Raw genomic sequence first — 8,968 nt, forward strand, 5'->3', positions numbered from 1 at the left:
ACCTCCGGGCAACTACAGGCGAGATACGCGCTAGGTACTGTCAGGTGCGGACCAACTACGGAGAGCTCCGGTTAGCAAAGTCGTTTCCCCGCAAGTCAAGCCGCAAAACCTCCCCAGATGTGGTATGACAAGGCCGTGAGCATACTCAAAACTTGTTCCGAGTGAGTCATGGGGGTTCGCTCGCAGAGGTACACGCAAAACACCAGTATGAGACCCTTACCAGCAGCACCTCGCAGGCAACTCCAAAGCAGGTACATCTCAGTACCTGTAAGTCGCTCGTAACAGAAAACGGATCGGTTTCAAAGGTCACACGGAATACACGCAAGTAGAAGGTAAGAAGTACGTGTCTAGTAGGTATAGAAACAGGTGCGAAACTCGCAATCAAACATTCTTGTCCGCCCGCGGAAAAAAATCCCTCCTCGCAACAAGCCCGGTTAGCTTGCCCGAAAGCGGGGATTTTTTTTTTTTTAGACGGCACAGGCACAGATTGGGGCATGGCGCAAATTAAACCTATGGGAAACACGTTGGGTTAGGGTTAGGGTTTAGGGTTAGGGTTAGGGTTAGGTTTAGGGTAAGGGTTAGGGTTAGGGTTAGGGTTAGGGTTAGGGTTAGGGTTAGGGTTAGGGTTAGGGTTAGGGTTAGGGTTTGATGGTTAGGGCTAGGGTTAGGGTTAGGGTCCCCAATCTGTGCCGTCTAAAAAAAACTCGCTGCCCAGAAAGGTGTGACACGGCCTTAAGCGGTTTTCATAATTTACAAATCGAAATCGTTCACATGAGAGGGCGTTCCTATCGGATCGGAGACATCAACTTTCAAGCGCTTGTCAAAATGCTCAGGAGAAAATGTAATATGATCTGCCATATAGAAATTAAATATCGAAAGTGGAACATGGTGATGCACTTCCGCGGCGCTATCAAGAGAAGAATCCGTCATTATGTCAACTGAACAAACGAACTGCATCCATCCACGCGTTGATTGACATTCCCCAAGGATTTGTCACATCCAGTTTGAGGTAGCACGTTAAATGATTTGTGTTTGATTTTGTCACGATTGGCTCAGTCACTTATGAACAGTCGTGACGTCGTTGAAGACTGTTCGGGGTGAGAAAAGGCACGACTTGTGTACAACGCGAGGGCTCTGAAGAATCACAACTCTTTTCCAAACCAGATTTATTTTGTTTGACTGGCAATAATGACGTTGATTCCCCAAGATCGTATTCACTACTCTCCCTTTCCTCATACACGAGACGTACTTGGATATCACGCTTGCCGTAACGTTCGACCGCCTCTTTGATACACTTCGCCTGGGCATTTTTATGTTACCAAGGTTACATGTACTATATGATCCGGCATATTGTAGACGAACTGTGGAAAGTTGATTTGTTATATAACGCGTAGTCGTTCAATTGCTGTATAAGATGGCGACCCTGTTTGACAGTCTGGGACTGAAATGTCAAAAATGTGGGGACAGCGAAGAAGGCGCCTCTCAAGGCTACAAAGTGGTCGAGCAACGACATCTTTGCAAGACCTGCGCCGAGCGCATTGCACATGCTATTCTCGGGGACGTGTCGGCAGGAAAAGTAAAATGGCCTTGTCCGGAGCATGACAAGAAGGAGGTAGAACTGTATTGCAAAGACTGTCAGGTTCCTATGTGCCACACCTGTGCCGTGACTACTCATGTGCGACATGATCTGGCTGATATTTTGAAGTTTTTCGCCCAGAAGAAGCAGAGAGTTAAGCAAGATTTAACGAAAATATCCGCGTTAAAATCTGAAAATCTAAGCTTTTTGGAAATGTTGACGAAATGTTCCAAAGATATCGATGAACATTTCGATGCTCTTGAGAGTAGATTGCCAACGACATTTACCACAAAGTTGATGGACGCCGAGAAGAAAAGGAATTCAGAGATTGAAGAGGCCAGAAAGCGAGCTAAAGAAGAAATCGACAAGATTATAGAGGAGAGAGAATCATCGATTGCAGAGATTAATGCACGGGTCGACGATGTAAAGTTTGACTTAGAAAAGAAAAACAACTCTGTGTCAGCTGAGATACAGGACATAAAAAGTCATCTTCATCTTAAGATATCACAGGCAAGGAAAACAACCCACGTGTCTCTAAAAACAATCGATGCCGAGGATTCAGTCGCAAACTCTCTGTTGGGTGACTGTGAGAGCAAAGTTTTCCATGAAAGACTACAGAACCTAGACATGTCAACTTTTGAAAACATTCCTTCCACTGACAAACATCTTCCAGCATTGTTGACATCTATCGCCAAAAAGGTCAGTTATAAGAAAGAAGACGGAGAGCGTAATGTGGGCTACCTGGCTGGAACCAAACGATCGTTCGAGATGGTGAAAACGATCAAAGTTTCTTCTGACATTGAAGAACCTTTCCTGGTGTGCCGTGTTAATCAGCAAGCGGTTGCAATTCGCGACGGACCTGGTCAGTGCCTGTACAAAGTTGATGTGGAAAGTGGCACGATCGATCCTCTGATGGTCGCCGACAAAAATCGAGGTGTTTTTGACGCGGCATTTCTTGGCAATGAGCGATTTGCATACAGCGATTATAAAAAAGGAATGATCTACATCTGCAGCATGGGCAACGAAAAAAATGAATTCCATGAAGACTTACCAAATGATGGCTCACGCTACGCTTACCTAAGTGTTGATAGCAGAGGTATGCTCCTAGCCGCCGACCACGTTCACGGCGTGTTCTACGTGATCAATCCAACAACGGGGACGATATGTTGTACGATCAGCGACGTCGAAGCGACGAAGGTACTAAGCTTTGAATCACTTGATAATGGGGAAGTTGTCATCAGATCGGGACCTGACGAGCTCTCCTTGGTCTATTTGTCGTCAGGAAAGATCAAGAAGATAATATCCCTGAAGGACTGGAATCAGAGAATTAACTGCCACGTTGGTGCAGACAGCAAGATTTATATTATTTATCGCGATGAACCAGAGCGGAGTTCCACAGGAAAGGTAGGCGTACTCTCCACGGATGGAACAACACGACAACCAAATCTGATAGAATTCCCCACATCATGGTTTTACCGATATCGGCCGAGATGCGTGATGCCCAGGCCTGGCACGCTGGTAATCTTGAGCGGCAGTGTACTCCTTGTTTACAAAGAAACCCCCGGGGCTGCTGAACTATAAACCTCTTTGACAAACAAATCAAGAAGTCATGAAGATTTCAACATTCGCAGTTTTCTTGAGTTAGATAATTGCTGACAGCGTAGACCTACATAACTGTCATAATTTTATCATACTGAACATGATTACTTGATGTTGTTTCAAAATGTAACATTTTATGAATTAAGTGTAATATTATTTTCCACAAGGTAATTATTCAAACCTTCTCAATGAAGATATATATATATATATATATATATATATATGCAAATGTTGCAGTAATCGAGCTACCTTCCAACACGTTCTAGAATACGTACGAAATTGGAAGCAGTGTGAACTCACGAATCAAAAATTGTATTGATATGCTATGATTAATGTTTATATAGTGACTATATTGACGTATCTCCGAAGAACGATGGATGTGGATTCGTGTTTGCTTCGCTGGCCGCGTTCATTGCGTGTATATTCTGTCGACCACATTAGTTAAATGCTTTAGTCTGGCCACCTTAATTTGTTTTGTTTTGCTTTGTTTTGTTTTGCTCTTTTTTGTGGTTTTTATTTTTGACAACGCTCTCAGTGTTTTGAATTTCTTACAAAACGGGAATTTGTGAAGGTAATAAAATTTCCGTCAGACTTTCTTTCCCCTCTTGCTGGACCGGTGGTGGACTTGGTTCGAAACTGAGGCGTATACTTATTATTTCACGAGTAATAATGTAGCGAGGTATAATGTCCTGGTGGTAATATAATATATAGACAGGACTCGACTTTAGTGGTGGCCCGGGGCCACACATACACACACACACACACACACACACACACACACAAAATGATGTCGATCCCCCAAATCTATCTTTTGGTGGCCCAATCGGGTAACTTATAGGTTCAAAATGGATTGTCCCTTTTGCTTCTGTTTCGGGCCAAAGTACTTTAGTACACTGCGTTTCTATTCGGGTGACCAAAAAGTTAGTGTCGAGCACTGCATAGGTTCAAGTGCTCCACAGTGTTAGTGTATACTTGAATGAACATGTATAGCAAAAGGTAGTGACACTTGGACACAATGTGTATGTTTGTGAGGTGTATTTTTTTCATTTCAATTTCAATTTTTTCACTTCTTTTGCTGATGATGTCACGACTGTTTATTACGCTCATATATTATTACGCTCATACATTTTTGTGAGCAATATCACTGCTTCATAAAAACGTGCGTTGAAACGTAAAAATTCTCAACATTTCATATTCATTATATTCTTTAAAGGAAGCTCTATATCATTCTATTTATCACAATTGCTAATATGTCTGGAGTCATTCTTTGCACTTGAAGATAAAGTTTCAAAGAACCTGCAATTGTCAAGTTGATCTGCATGTGTTTGAAGGTCGGAATTGATAGTCGATGCGTTTATCCCCTTGCTCTTTTCATCTTGACGATCTTTTTGCTAAATGAATGAAATTGTAATGATCTGCTGTCTTCTCTTCTTTCTCTTCTTCTTCTCTCGTTTCCGCTCTCCTTTGTCAACTTCTAGCCGTTTGTGGTGCACTGACCCTATCAATAAGTCAGACGCAATGTTGTTTTGCTCAACCAGCTCACCTGGCTTCATTACTCGTATTGATACGTCAATGAAACACTTAAAAAACCCAGATATTGATCATGATAGGAACTTGGTTAAGCTATGAGATACAACTTTGTGTTTGTCTTTCTTTCCAGGTTTCCTTCTCCCTCTTTATTTTACTAACAAATACAGGCAACTTCTTATAATGTAATCCTCGGGACCGGATGTTTTCTTTCGTTATATTGCGATTTCGTCTTATACCCTAAATAAATAAGATATAATGAAAAGACGCATCTTGTTTATTTGTACCTTCATCATACGTGGAAAGGCAATGTTAGATGCGTAGCTATCTCAGTTGTGTTTAAATGCTGCATTAAAGGAGACAGCATAAAGTTACTTGTACTTAATATAGGTTTTTGATATAAAGAACGAATAACAATGGGCCAAGTAAGCTACCCTGGGAAACAACGCAGATAACATCTTGTTGGGGGAGAAACAGCAGCCATCAATCGAAACAAATTGCTTGGGGTTCTAAAGGTACTTTCTGAGCTACTCTCTCAAGGTCTGTTACAACTATACCATAATGTTAAAATTTGTGAAGATGTATGTTGTGAGAGATAGTGTCGAAGGCCTTGAAGAGGTCCAGGAATACGCCTGTTGTGTGTTAAAATTTGTCTTAAGCTTTTGCAACTTTTTTGTTAATGAATAAAGGTATTGCATAAAAAGTGCAATGTCTGTTTTGGAAACCAAATTGTATGTTGTAAATGATATCATGAATATGCAAAACTTCTAAAAGTTCTAAGAATAACTATTTTTCCAAGCTATATAGAAATAGATGTCAATAATGATACTGATCTGTAATTACAAATATTTTCTTTCTCTCCTTCAGTATAACCAATGATTTCCTTAGATATTTTCAAAGTACACGGGACAGCCCAATTTTGTAAAGATAAATTGAAAATATAACTTAAAGTTCAACAGAAACGTATATTATGCTCTTTGATAGAACATTATCAATGTAATCATATCCGGCACTTCGTTAATCTTTTGATATTACCAAAAGGAGTATACACTGATTCTTCCCGTATACGGGTAAGAAAAAGAAAGGAAGATAAATAGATTGAGGCTTAATTCCCAAAATTCATAAGATTCTCCATTATTAGAGGGGATACTTTTGTCAAGATTTTTTCCATGCAGTCTGAGAAAAATAATCATCAGAGGTTTGTTGCCATTTGAGTAATATAATTTATTACTATATACCTCATTACATTTTTCTTCGTTGTATCTTGCTTATCATTACATCTATTTATAGCAGTAGTGATAATATTTTCCATGTATCTTTCATGTCATTTTTAAAACAAAATATCAGATCATTGAAATACTGTATTTTTGCTGCAGTATCTTGGTAAGTGTGTTTTTGTAGTTATACGTAGTATACACTCACAATGAAAATGTTCAGTCCGATTTATTATATGTATACATATATATGAAGAGCTTGCTTCCAAAAGGGGCTAAATCCGTCATTTTCCAATGGATTTAGCGCCTTTTGGTTGAAAGCTCTTCATATATATATATATATATAGAGAGAGAGAGAGAGAGAGAGAGAAAGAGATTGTTTTTGCGATTAATCGAACGTAAAAGAGACCTGGAAATCCAGGGGAGCCGTGGTACCTTTCTATACTTAGATTTTGGTTTCACTAAAGGAATAAATTTTTCTAAGTATGAAAGTTATTATGGATAAATTTCTATACTGGGAATTATGAACTATAGCCCAGTCTAATCTTCTGATGACATCTTTAAGGATTTTTTTTTTCAAGGAGATAGATGACAGAGAGTCAAGAAGCTCTTGAGGAATGCTTTGGCTGTGGCATTTAGCGATATTGAAATCCCCTACAAGAAAACAATCCTCATTGAAAATAGTAATATGCGCTATATAACCACGTTCCGAATATGTCCTAACAACTTTGTGCACCTTGAATTACGAGGTCTAATATGACCATGACCGTGATGACTAATATATTGTTAGAATCAGAAACATCGATTTCAACCGTATGGATGATTCAATATCCTCATTCATAACACTGAGTTCGCTGTGAATTAAATAATCTAAATCATCTTTGATATAAAGAGCAACTGCACGACCAATCCGATTATTTTTTCTGCTATTTTCAATCAGATAATAACCAGGTTGAGAATACTAGTGTATCGAATTCTCTGTGAGCCAAGTTTCTGTGAGTCCAATCACCGAAAATGTATAAAGACCGAAGCGGTTTATCAAGCAATCGTTTTCAAATTATCAAAATTACATCGAAGATATTCTCATGATATTTAAGTTCATTATTGAAAAATTATCTTTTACATTGCAAAATGATTTGAACTCGTTTATCGTACAATAATCTGAACTGCGATAATGAAAAATGCAATTATCATTCCAATTTGCAGTGCTAGCGAGGAAATTAACTCCTTCTCCAAAGCGGTTTCCATAATTAACAGAATCAAAGTAGTTTACATTGGAGGGCGTTCCTTATCGGAGACATCGAAGGAGTTGTCCAGATGTTAATGAGAAAAAAAGTACTATGATCAGCCATCTAGAATATCGAAAGTGGAACATGGTGATGCACTTCCGCGGCGCTATCAAGAGAAGAATACGCCATTATGTCAACAGAACAAATGCAAGAGATTATTCAGCAGACAGGCAGAGGGGTGAACGTTGTGATGTGAGTTTTCTTCATTTCGTCTCCATACAGATGAAATTTGTAAGATTGCAACTGCTGATCTATAATTTGCATAAAAATCTCTTGCTTTCATGTCAATATGCCTTGTCCGCCTTGGACTACTAAGGTTACAATGTCGAATTTTGGAGCTTAGGCATACCCCATTCATTCCAAGTTTCCATCGTGTCACGACCGGCAACCAGGGATAGCCTGGTGGTAGTGTCGCTGCCCCGAAAGCAGTAGGCGAGAGGTTCGATTCACGCTGCATGGTTCCCTTTTTTCCGACAAGTTTGATAAAAATATTTTATTAAAAATCAGCAGTTGCGATTTTATGTGTAGAGGAAGACATTATAGAAAAATCACACCTCAATGAAAGTGTACTCTCATCGAGGTACGGCAAAATGGCTGAATGATCATACTTTTTGCCATGTTTTACTCCATAGTTTCATGCACACGCTTTTATTCTGTTTCTGTCAATTGATTCATTTCTGTAATTATCCTAACAGGTTTTCACCGACAATTCATACTAAATTTAGTGACCATTGATGATCATTGCCGTTGCTGACATTAAATCTATATTTATTTTTTCCAGCTTCTTCATATCTTCATGACATTGCCCTGCTTGGAAACAGTATCAAGTCACCAAACCATATAGGCCCTACAAAGTATGATATACAGGCCAGACATCTTTTGACTTGTATATATTGAATTGAATAAACAAAAAAGACAAACAAATAAGAAACGAGATGTGATAAACAGTGGGTCATGATTAGAAGGTGTGTCAGCGTACTTAAGACTTCTCCAGAAAATATGATGTGGAATATGAAGGAACCGCAAAATCATAGCTTGCAACAAGGAAACATATACCAATGTGAATACGTAAGTGCTAATGACGTGATTATATAAAGATATAAAATGACAAGGTAAAAGGGCAAAAGAAGTCAAAGAAAGAAAGGAAACACAACGAAAAAGAGGAAAAAGGAGAAGAATGAGAACTACAGTAGGTGAAGAAAAAGCTGACATATAAGTATATAATTATATGGTATATCACCGAAAATATATATAGTAGTTTGATTTAGCATGGATTGTGTGCACAATACATCAAAATTCAACTGAATATAACTTTTAAGTAATCCTTCAAAATTAACGTTCAAATACTTCAACGTTTGCATGATTAACGCCTGCAAGGTGGGATAGCGCATAATATAGGACTACCGTATGCAGCACTACGTTGCCTTTGTAGACTATACACCTTAAAATAATTCATATTTGATTTTACCATAGTTGCCTCAGTCACTAATGAACTATTGTGACGAACAGTTTACTAACATGACCTCTGGACCCAGCAGTCATTCTGCACTGCAGGATGTGCTTGTTCTAACTACGGAAGTGTTTGTGCTTCGTTGTTCAGGCTGTGCGTGAGGAAGAGCACGACGTGTACATTATACATAACGTTACCTGAGGGCTCTGAGAGAATTACAACTCCATTATATTCCAAAGCAGATGAATTTGTTTCACTAGCGAATATGACACCGTTGTTTCCCCGAGTTTGCACTCATTATACTCTCCCTATC

Source organism: Diadema antillarum, unplaced genomic scaffold (genome assembly GCF_040938485.1).
Source record: "Diadema antillarum isolate AM-2024a unplaced genomic scaffold, OU_Dant_1.0 scf00000074, whole genome shotgun sequence".
NCBI classification, from domain to species: domain Eukaryota; kingdom Metazoa; phylum Echinodermata; class Echinoidea; order Diadematoida; family Diadematidae; genus Diadema; species Diadema antillarum.